The 12286-nt window shown below is 39.1% G+C and overlaps 1 pseudogene; it reads left to right on the top strand.

Annotated features, from left to right (window-relative positions):
- Positions 1-9549: 9549 nt before the first annotated feature.
- On the top strand, positions 9550-10247 carry LOC149162961 (soluble starch synthase 3, chloroplastic/amyloplastic pseudogene; annotated as a pseudogene).
- Positions 10248-12286: the final 2039 nt, after the last annotated feature.

The following is a 12286-nucleotide window of genomic DNA, read 5'->3' as shown; positions in this document are numbered from 1 at the left end:
GTACATCTGATACATTTAGCTGGCAAAATGATTCGTTATGGTACAAAGATCGCTTATACCTCTGTAAGAATTCCCAACTCAAACAAAAGATTCTTATGGAATTGCACACTTCTCCCTTAGGAGGGCACTCAGGATTTTTAAAAACTTACCACAGGGTTAAGAAGGAATTTTTTTGGGATGGCCTTAAATCGGATATTCAAAAGTTTGTGGTGGAATGTTTGGTTTGCCAACAAAATAAAGTTGAAACAATTAAGACCCCGGGTCTATTACAACCTTTATCCATTCCAAGCCAACGTTGGGAGGAGGTTTCAATGGATTTTATCACAGGTTTACCCAAGTCTGAGGGAAAGAGTGTCATCATGGTGGTAGTTGACAGACTTACCAAGTATGCACACTTTTGTGCATTATCACATCCATTTAAAGCAGATACAGTTTCTACTGCATTTATGGAAACAATTCAAAAGCTACATGGAAACCCAAAGATTATTGTAAGTGACAGAGATCCCATTTTCACTGGAAATTTTTGGACAGAATTATTTTCTTGTCTTGGTACTCAGTTAGCTCATAGCTCATCTTATCATCCTCAATCTGATGGGAAAACTGAGATAGTAAACAAATGTTTGGAAGGATATCTTCGTTGCTTTGTATCTGATAAACAGACACAATGGGTCAAATGGTTGCCTCTGGCTGAATGGTGGTATAACACTTCCTTCCATACAACAACAAAAATGACCCCATTTATGGCACTTTATGGATATCAGCCACCATCCATCACATCATATTTAAGAGAAAATTCTAAGGTTTAAGCAGTGGAACATCACATCGAACATCAACAACAAGTCCTCCAACTCTTAAAGGATAACCTCGTGTTGGCACAGAATAGAATGAAACAACAGGCAGATCAACATCGCAGTGAAAGAAGTTTTGATGTAGGTGATTGGGTATTCCTACGGCTACAACCATATAAACAAATGTCCCTTAAGCAAGCTAAGAAGGATAATAAATTATCACCAAAGTATTATGGTCCGTACAAGGTGTTGCAAAAGATTGGTACTATGGCATACAAATTGGAGCTTCCTGCAGCTTCTCGATTGCACCCAATTTTCCATGTTTCATGTTTAAAGAAGGTTATAGGCGACAAGCTCCCAGTTCAAACAATATTTCCAGAACTTGATGAGGAAGGAAAAATTATATTGGAACCGGAAGCAGTCACAGAAACAAGAACTCGACAGCTACGAAATCGATCAATTTCGAAGTATCTCATCAAGTGGAAGAACTTATCCGCTGAAGATTCCACATGGGAGGATGAGAATTTTATACAGAAGCATCCAGAACTACTCAAGCGTTGAGGACAACACTTTTTTGAAGGAGAGGGGCATGTTAGGTCCCTATAATACTAGTGATTACCCCATTACTATTGTAGTTGTATCCCTTATTAATATTGTTGTGCCCTTATTGTCCCCATATTGTTATTACTGTGCCCCATAGAATCCCTCTATTGTTATTTTTGTGCCTTTATATTATTATTGTTAGGTCGGCTGGGTTATATTGTGACTCCTTAGACTCCTATATATAGAAAGGAGGTTTTGTCATTTGAATCATCCAAGAATCATTCATTTGTGTAATGTAAAGGAGGTTGCCCCCTCGAAGAGGTTGAATTCTAAGGTGTTGATCTATCTTTTCTATCTTTTTGTGAGCTGGTTTCATAACATGAATTAGTTAGCTACTTGTAGTAGCATCAACTACATCTATTCTAGCAAACAATTCTGCACTTAGGATTCCCCTACCATAAGTAAGTAACAACAATCTTATCTATTCGAAAAATGAGAACTAAAAATCAATTAACAATACAAAATAAATGTTGACAAAGACATGGGTCAATTGATATCTTCTTAAAATTATTTTCCACTTTCTACAATCATGTCTGTAGGAATTTACAGGGTAAGTTCCTCATACAGAACACCAAAAGGACACTGCTCACAACCAGATCGCAGATCAATACACCAGTATTTTTGACGTGGTTAAAACCCTCAAAGAGGGAAACAGTCCACGGCCTGAGCCAACGCAGCCACTTCAGGCAATTTATTAATAAAAGAATGAAAATTTACATATGTTTATCTCATGCACGGATTACCCTACAAATGACCCTCCATGCGCTTTAAATAGAAATCATGGACCAATCGGGTGTCAAGCCACGGATCAAGTGTCGGTAATACCGAGGAGAGAATGAACTGTCGGATCACTACATATCGTGACCGTCGGATTGTAAGTTACAAAATGTACAACGGTAAAGAAACACACTTTACCTAACTCTATACCTAACTCTATACTAGACCAAGTTGTACTTAACTATTTCCTATGTGTCGGAATATCCTAACATCGCCCCTTAAGAACAACTTGGGATAGGATTGAAGGATTTACAAATATGACACAATAGGAGAAGGAAGGAGGCACTAGAGCCTATCCCCCCTTAGTGACAACTTCCTGAAATCCAACCATAAATCGAAGTTTAGTGAACTTCGCCTCTGTGAGAGCCTTTGTGAAGATGTCTGCAACTTGATCATCTGTTGAACAATATTGCACTTCAAGAACATGGCCGTGAATGAGCTTTCTGATGAAGTGCATGTGCAGTTCAATGTGTTTGCTGCGCTGATGTTGGACTGGATCTTTGCATAGCTGAATGGCACTTTGATTATCACACCAAAGTTTAGTCGGATGCTGCTGCTCAAAGCCAAACTCTAATAGGATCTGACGAAGCCACAAGGCTTCCTTACTAGCTTCTACGGCACCACGATACTCTGCTTCTGCTGACGAAAGAGAAATGGCACCTTGTTTTTTGCAAGCCCATGTAATAGGTCCTGAACCAAGAGTGAACACATAACCAGCAGTAGACTTCCGATCATCAGGGTCACCAGCCCAATCAGAATCAGTGAAACCAACCAATAGAGGAGCTGCTTCGGCACTGTAATGAATCCCAAACTGAACTGTACCTCGAACATAACGAAGTATTCTTTTAGCTGCTTTCCAATGACTTTCACGTGGGTTTTGCATAAACCGAGCAACAAGGCCAACAGCAAAGGAAAGGTCAGGACGAGTATGGGTTAGATACAAGAGTTTTCCTACAAGTTGACGGTATAAGGTAGCATCAACTTCAGGAGAAGTACAAGTGACTGAAAGTTTGACTCCAGACTGAAGGGAGAAGGGGCTGGCTTACAGTCTTCCATGTGAAAATGGCGTAGAATATCACAGGCATACTTGGACTGAGAAAGGGAAATACCTTCCTTGGATTGCAAGACTTGAAGACCGAGAAAATAATGTAAGTGTCCTAAGTCTGTCATTTCAAATTTCCTTTTAAGGCTAGACTTCACATGGTTTATAAGGTTGGGATCACTACCAGTAAGGATAAGATCATCAACATAAAGAACAAGGATGATAAGAGAGTTTCCCACTTTCTTGGTGTAGACAGTATTGTCAGAATGACACCTAGAAAAGCCAGATTCTAAAAGAAAGCTATCCATTTTGGCATACCAAGCCCGAGGAGCTTGCTTGAGACCATAAAGGGATTTCTTAAGTCGACATACAAGGCTGGAGTCTGTGTTTATGAAGCCAATGGGTTGTTCCATGTAGATTTCTTCATGCAAGTCCCCATGCAAGAAGGCAGATTTAACATCCATCTGATGGACTTCCCATTTGAACGAGGCAGCAAGGGAAAGAACAAGGCGGATAGAGTTCATTTTGGCAACAGGGGAGAAGGTTTCAGTGTAGTCAATGCCTTCAACCTGTGAAAACCCTTTAGCAACAAGACGAGCTTTATGTTTATCAACTTTCCCATCTGGTCCATACTTGGTTCTGTAAACCCATTTGCATCTAACAAGTTTTCGTCCCTTTGGTAGAGGAACAAGATCCCATGTATCATTTGCCAATAATGAATGATATTCTTCATTCATAGCTGCTTCCCAATCTGGATGGCCTGAAGCTTCTGCAAAGGTGTCAGGATCATAATTTACTGGAGCTTGAGCCAGTAAAGAAGAGGCTCTGTCAAACTGAGAACGTGTGCGTCGCTGATCTGTAGGATCACCGGCAAGATCACCTGCTGCATCTCGAGTAGCACGAACCCATTTTGGAAGCTGAGGAGCTGAAGGAGGATCCTGAGATGGTGGGGGAGGATTGTCATCCTCACTTTCATCATCTGAAGAAGAAATGTTTTCAAAAGTAGAAGAGATAGGGAGAGGTGGCACATCCGCGGACTAGGCTCGCAGGCCGATATATTTTCATCAAATTTTACATCTCTTCTAATGATAACATTTTTGGACTTAAATGGAATAAGTCTATAGCCTTTGACATCTTCAGAATATCCAACAAAAGTACATTTTTCACTCTTAGGTTCTAAAGCTTTATGCTTTTCATCTGGAATATGGGCCCACGCTTCACTTCCAAAAACACGAAAGTGACTTACATCTGGTTTGATTGAGCTCCATGCTTCTTCTGGAGTGATATTCTTTAAAGCCTTAGTAGGAGTGCGATTTATTATGTAATTTGCACAGTTAATTGCTTCTGCCCAAAAACTAAGACCAAGTCCTTTAGATTGTAGCATACAATTAGCCATTTCCTTTAAGGTGCGATTCTTCCTTTCAGCTACACCATTTTGTTGTGGAGTATATGGAACAGTATGTTGCATTTGAATTCCATTCTCAGTGCAAAAGTTGATGAATGTGTTTTTAACATATTCTCCACCATTATCAGATCTTAGCTTAAGAATTTGATGTCCAGATTGTTTTTCAACAAAGGCTTTGAAGGCCAAAAATGTGTTAAATACTTCACTCTTGAGTTTTAAGAAGTATACCCAAGTGCGTCTGGAGAAATCATCAATGAAAGTTAAGAAATACTTGCAGCCAGAGAATGAAACAACAGGAAGTGGACCACATAAATCACTATGCACAAGCTGTAAAGGGGCTGAGGCGTGCCAAGAGGCACGTTTTTCAAAACTGTCCCGATGATGTTTTCCGAGTACACATCCGGAACAAACACCATCTCTGCAAGATACCATAGGAAGACCTGTCACCATATTTTCTTTACATAGATGCTGAAGGGAGCGATAGTTTAAGTGACCAAATCGCTCATGCCAAAGTTTTCTCACTTCATCGTTATGAGCAACAAATACTGAGGGAAGATTTGATGACCCAAAGTTGTGAAACTTATACAACCTTGTAGAATCATCAACAATGCCAGTAGCCAAAATCTTTTTAGGATCTCTTAAGTCCTTGATTACAACATCATGAGGTGAAAATTCAACGATTTTACCTTCACCTGAATGAGTTATCTGATATACAGATAGAAGGTTGCAGGATAAGGTTGGAACACATAATACATCATTAAACTGACCATTGTCTAGATGAACAGTTCCAGTCCCTACAACACTAAGAGATCTATCATCACCAACATATATATTTTTGGTGTTACAATCATTTAAAGAAGAAAACATGGCTTTGTTTTTGGCCATGTGATAAGAAGCTCCAGAATCAATGAGCCACTCATGAGAATGAGAAGAAGAAGATACATTTAATGCATAGCCAGACCGAGATGCTTGACAACCACATGCAGAAAGTGCCATTCCTGAAGATGAAGTTGAAGTTGAAGATTGCCCCAAATGGATGTTATGTTTCTTCATCGCTGCTTCCAAGGCTTCCATCTTCTTAAAGCATTTGGATTCTAAGTGGCCATCTCGATTACAAAAGTTGCAATGTCTATCAGTCTTCTTCCATTTGTTTTTATTTGTCTTATCATTTTGTTGAAATGATTGTTCATTTTGAGGCTGAGATTGCTTAGGACCCTTGTTTGGTTTAGGACCATTCTTTTTAGGATATGACTTCTTAGGATTCTTTGAATTTGGTTGCTGCTGGGCGGCTAACGCTTTCTTGGAAGAGTTTCCAAGATTAAGAAGACCAAGGTGTAAGAGTTTTTCTTGTTCTCTTATTAAAGAATCACAAAAAGAGTCAAAGGAAGGGGACTTGTAGTCTGTTCCTTGAGAAATGAAGGCTTCTCTTGTAGAATGGAAGGTGGAAACAAACACAGAGTAGGCTGGTCCCAACTTAGTAAGAATGGAATAGATAAGGTTACTATCTTCTTTCTTAACTTTAACACCTTCCAAGAGATATCTAAGGGTCTTGAACTTGGACAAGAAATCTTCAATGCAAGAAAAATTATTAGGGTCCAATGTAAGAAACTCATTTTCAAGTTGATGGGCTCTAAGTTCATTTTTAATCCCAAAAACTTTATTGATTTGTTTCATTGCTTCATCAGGAGTATCAAGTTCTGCAATATGGAATCTAAGATCTGGAGAAATAGACATCCCTATCAATCCACGTGCTTGATCTTGCCTATTTTCCCATTTAGCAGCCTTATCTTCATCCTTCGGTTTCTTTTCTTGGCTTGAGGCTATTCTGTAGAGACCTTTACTTCTAAGTAAATCCTCAATGTAGGACAACCATTGGAAGTAGTTGGTGTTGTCAAGGGTAACTTGGTATTGAATTTCCATTTCAACAGAAACTGAAGCTAAAGATGCTGAAACTAAGTGTTCCAATGGATAGATCTCGAAAAATTAGGCTTGTTTAAAAAAAACGGCTCTGAAAACGGCTTTCGGATGAAGAAGTTATGGCTTTTTGAAAAAAAGTTGTTGAAGTTGCCGACGAAGTGCGGGAATGTACGGAAATGAAAAAGTCCGCCCCCACAAAATGGAGACTTGAACCCAAGACCTCTACTCTCTTAAAATAGCTTTGAACTAATTGAGCTATACAAAAAATTTCAAAGAGAGAGAGGGGGGGGGGGGGGGGGGGGTGCTTTGGGTTGCGTGCTTGCTTTGAGAAAGCTCTTTTTCCCTACAAAACTAAAAACACAAAACCCAACACGGACATGCAAAGAAAGCGAACCTTATGGCTCGAAGTTAGCTTTAGCCGAAAAACTAAATATTTTCAAAAATGAACCTTGCAGCTCAAAGTTAGCTTTAGCCGGAAACTAAATATTTTCCTCAATGTTTCTGATTTTCCGAGATCACCCTAAGGCGCAGGGAAAAGAGCATACGCATGAGAAAAATCCTTCCTTTCTGTTTCTGATTTGCCCAGATCGCACAAAGTCGCAGGGCAAAGAGCATACGCAAAAATGAAAGGTATAGATCCGGTAATAAAAAAAGCTAAATAAACCGAAACCGAAATAAACAGAGAGAAAATAACAGTGAACTGCAAATAAACACTGTATACCTCCAGATCTTAAAAATGACGCAGCTAGGGCTACCGGAAACCTTTTCGCGTGAAACGAAAGGGGTTCCTCACTGGAACAGATGCTCCCAACACAACAAAGCAATCCTCTCGGCCTGAAAGTAGTCAGAAATAGCAGATCTAGGAAACAGCAGTCGGATGCAGTTCTACCGGCTTCAGATTTGGATCACCAACGGACGCAGCCCTCAAATAACTCCGATACCATTTTGGAATTTACAGGGTAAGTTCCTCAGACAGAACACCAAAAGGACACCGCTCACAACCAGATCACAGATCAATACACCAGTATTTTTGACGTGGTTAAAACCCTCAAAGAGGGAAACAGTCCACGGCCTGAGCCAACGCGGCCACTTCAGGCAATTTATTAATAAAAGAATGAAAATTTACATATGTTTCTCTCATGCACGGATTACCCTACAAATGACCCTCCATGCGCTTTAAATAGAAATCATGGACCAATCGGGTGTCAAGCCACGGATCAAGTGTCGGTAATACCGAGGAGAGAATGAACCGTCGGATCACTACATATCGTGACCATCGGATTGTAAGTTACAAAATGTACAACGGTAAAGAAACACACTTTACCTAACTCTATACCTAACTCTATACTAGACCAAGTTGTACTTAACTATTTCCTATGTGTCGGAATATCCTAACAATGTCACAATTAAATCTATACCTAAAAACCAATATCTTCAATTATAAGACTCGTGCCATTGATATGAAGCTATAAATAAGATTTCAACTGCACAAAGCAGAAGTCCAAACATCACAAAGAGATTAACTTTGATATGAAAAATTATGATGTAAAAATAGGTAAAGTATCCTTAAGAATTTTTTAAGGCTGGAAACAACATAACGCTAAGGGACTATCTACTATGAGGAAAGGTAGCATTGTCATGATATTCTTGATGTAGCTTAGTGGAGGGGATGGTATCCAACATAGTTTAGAGGGATTTCCAACAATGGTTGAAAATTTTGAATTATCGACTCTGAAACAGGTGCAAAAACAAAAACTTAGATCAAGTAAACATAATACAAATAAATACACAAGTACATAAACTCAAATTTGGTAAACATGGCAAATAACGCTTGACCAGTAATTAATCACTAGTTAAAATTGCATTGACTGAATCTTGATCATAGATCATGGATGTTAGAAGGGTAACATGATTCCATATTTGTGTAGAAAACCAAAATTAACTTTTGGTTTTATATAAACTTTCCATTTGATTGTTGCTTGATTCCCATGTAGACAAGCCATGTTTAAAGCTATTTCTATGTTGGCTTGAGGCTTATAGTCCCTAATTTTGAATCTCTTGCGGGTTAGATCTAGGACTCTTATCTTCAATATTTTGGTAAAATCAAGGTTATGTATGTTGCATGCTCTGGGCCATGATTGATAGCACCATTATGCAACAAGGAAAGAAAAACCATACCATTACCCCTTGTATATTTGTTCCAAAGGCACAAGACATTATGTTCCTTTAAAATTTTAATGCAACTCAAAGGAAATATGTGCACTTACTATGTTATTTATTGGAGTCTTGTTGATGGTGCTGGACTCGCCAACATGTCAAGGGATATCCCCGATAAGAAGTCCCAACTAGACCTCAAACCATTTGGAGTAGGAGTCCCAACAATGGGTAGTAAAGCTATGTCTTGACTGTGATAGCACATAAAGGTAAGCATGATATCTTTGTCAGATGCGAGAGTGTGACCTTGCAGCGAGTCAAGAGAGATGCATGGGGAGGTTCTAACACACTAAGGGGAAAAATAAGTGTGCCCCCTAGAAGCCTTTAATAGTATGCAGCTTGAAAGGAACACATGAGATGAATGACATCACAAGCTGGAAAGCAGAATATTCAACAATCCAAAGTGATGAGTTAAACCAACAACACAACTTCAAAAATATTCATGCAATCGTATATGAAATAGTTCATACACAAATTTGTAAGTTAAACAACATACATTGCTAAAGTAACCAGAATATTCGAACTACAATAACAACATATGCATGACGATGTGTTGGCTTTGTTATATTATATAAAGTGAAAGTTCCATCCATACATACTGTTATCACTGACAAAATTTCAATGCTAAATGTCTGCAAATAAGCACATGAATCCTTTTAGCGGTTTCGCAGCGCTACATGTTTAGGTGGTTTCGTAGCGCGCTACGAGATTGGGGATTTGTCCTAATCCATAGCAACTGTCATGCAAAATAGCTCTGCGGTGGATGTATTTTACAGGTGGCATGCTCTCAAGCTCCTGCGTGTATGCTTGTTATCAATTCTGAATCTCGAAGCCTCAAAGTTCATGCAGGAGAGGAAGCTGTTCGCAAAAAGGCTGAGAAATTGGAACTTTTAAAAGCAGAAAGGAAGGAGAAAAAAATGACATTATTTCGACAGTCACAAAAGCATATATTCTACACCGAACCTAGTAAAGTTGAAGCTGGGAATTCTGTTACAGTCTTTTACAACCCATCTAATACAGTTTTGAATGGTAAATCTGAAGTATGGTTTCGGTGCTCTTTCAATCGATGGACTCATCGACTTGGTGTTCTTCCACCACAGCGAATGATCCCGGCAGATAATGGTTCCCATGTGAAGGCAACTGTTAAAGTGCCACTAGATGCATATATGATGGATTTTGTTTTTCTCTGAAAGAGGCGATGAACATGGTGGATTGTATGACAATAGAAATGGAAATGGCACCTGTTGCAAAGGTTGGAAGACTGGCAGATGTGGTTACAAGTCTTTCTCGTGCAGTTCAAGAATTGGGACATAATGTTGAGATCATTTGCCCAAAATACGATTGTCTTGATTACAACAAGGATTCGGAGGTCTCTCTTTTTCAAGTTATGAAAATTGTATCTAACAAGCATGATTTGAGCTTTGTAGAGAAGGTTAATCTTCCAGAAGAGCAGGTTCTTCGTCTCTGTAACGGAATTGTACCTAATTCTTCGTCCCTGTAATGGAATCAGTTTCAACTCCTTGAATTAACAATCTTTGCCGACAATTGGCTTCTATGGGGACAAGCGAACGATGAGTGGAATATTGAAGGAGATGGGTGTTATAGATCATTCCGTTCATGCGCAAATGAAGGAAGACAAATTCGAACCAGGTTTGTATGTTGGTCTTTTGAAGCGGCGCATAATTGTTTTCTATTAGCATCAAGGTAGTCATCAAGGAAACAGGTTTCTTGCAATTTCATACGTTATGTAGTGGATTTGTGCGATGATGTTATTGTGTGCGTTGAAGAGCATAACCTTTTGGGATCTATGTCGGTTTCTGTCTCAATCACTTCTCGTAGATTGAAACGAACTCAGAGGCTCAAAATAAGTCATGTCCAAAATTCTGAAGATGATGTCAGGGTTTCGTCCAGGTTCAACGTAAACATAGGTGAAGTCGACAATACAAACAATACAAAATAGAAGGCAAAGATTTTGCCTATTATAAAGGATGAATCTATAAGGGAACGCTCAGTAGTAGCAGAATATTGTTTTCCTGACTTTCCTTATGAGCAACGGTATTTTGGAGCAAATGAAGAGCTTTGGTCAGCCTATTATTGAGAAACTTGTGAACACAGAAAGAGATTTCATTGATAACTCATGATTCTGTTGGCTCGGGTGGGTTTAAAAATGAAAATACCCTGAATGTGGAGATAGATATAGGCTCATTTATCAGTGTTGAAGATAGTTCACTTTCGTGCAGTCAGGCTTCCAGCTCCAGCCAGATCATAACTGTTGATACATTGGAAGATCACTTCCAGATATTGAGCTTGGATCAAACAGAGACATAATTACAGTTGCTTCAGAAAATCCAAAAAGGTAAGCTGTTTAAACAATACAGCAGTTTCGTAGCGCGCTACGAAACTGCTGTAGGTAGTGTTTTTAGCGCAGACAGGCAGTTTGGTATACAAGCGGGAATTTTGACAGAGAGGCACCTGTCCATCAACGAAGCTGCCAGCACATTTGGGAATATGGTGATGCTCGTCATTGTTTGGGTATTAAAAAGAGCTGGAGACATGCAGCTTGAATTCTGAAGAGTGGTGGAAGACAAGGACCGGGAAAACAGGGCACCTATCTTGTTGATTAATGAACCATCTACGCAGCCAGTATCCAAAGCCAGCTTGTTCATTGCATTCTCCTCCAACATATCTCGGCCAAAACAGAAAGTATACAGGTGTCAAGAATAAAAAAGTAACCATGCTACGAGGAGGACAGATTTGAGTTTTGAATAAATTAGGACCTTTTGTAATTACAGTTCAGCACTTATGTAATTAATGAATTAGTTAAGCAGTAGATAGGAGTAGTTAATAGCAGCCTTCGAGCTCGCTCTAGGTGGTTAAGAATGTATTCCTATATATGGATCAGACTTGGATGTAATTGGGGTTGGATGTTTTGAAAAAGAACAAGTCTATTTTGGTTTATGTAAAGCAGATTTCAGTAATGCAAACAGCTGTTGTTTCTTCTCAGGATTCTCAATAGATCTTATTGTTCAAATGTATGGTGGTTTATTCTCTTAATGTTCTTTTATAGTCTTGTTATGGCATAATCACTCAGAACTCATGTATCATGCTCTGACTTCCTGTATGCTTTGGCAAACTGTGTTTTATGTAAGTTGTGTTTGAACATTAGATGTAAAGAGCCCTGATTTCTATGAAAAGATGGTGTTTTTGTTTGCTGAGATGTGTGAGACTCCATAAGCCCAATGGGAAACAATTTGATATTTGTCCAGCCAGCTTATTTTCATGTGTTTTTTAAAGAGTTATCCATCTTTCCTTGTCATTAGTCCATATTCATAATCTGTGAGAGAGCCCTCTCTGACTAAGGAGGCTAAACCTTAGTCTAAAGCCTAGTTTGAAACAGTTACACAGAGTCTTGCTGATTGGCAGCCTTCAGTACCTGATTTTGTGATAACATTTTGGTGCGTCTGCCGGGAGTCTGAAGATTATTCATTCCCGAAATCAATGGTTGAACTTCTGAAGGTAGCAGGAGCTCAGACATCTTTT

This window comes from Pinus tabuliformis, chromosome 5_2 (assembly GCF_031772625.1).
Source record: "Pinus tabuliformis cultivar Carrire ecotype Pingquan chromosome 5_2, CPIR1, whole genome shotgun sequence".
Classification (NCBI taxonomy): domain Eukaryota; kingdom Viridiplantae; phylum Streptophyta; class Pinopsida; order Pinales; family Pinaceae; genus Pinus; species Pinus tabuliformis.
The sequence above is the reverse complement of the archived record's forward strand: the minus strand, read 5'-3'. Positions and strand labels throughout refer to the sequence as shown.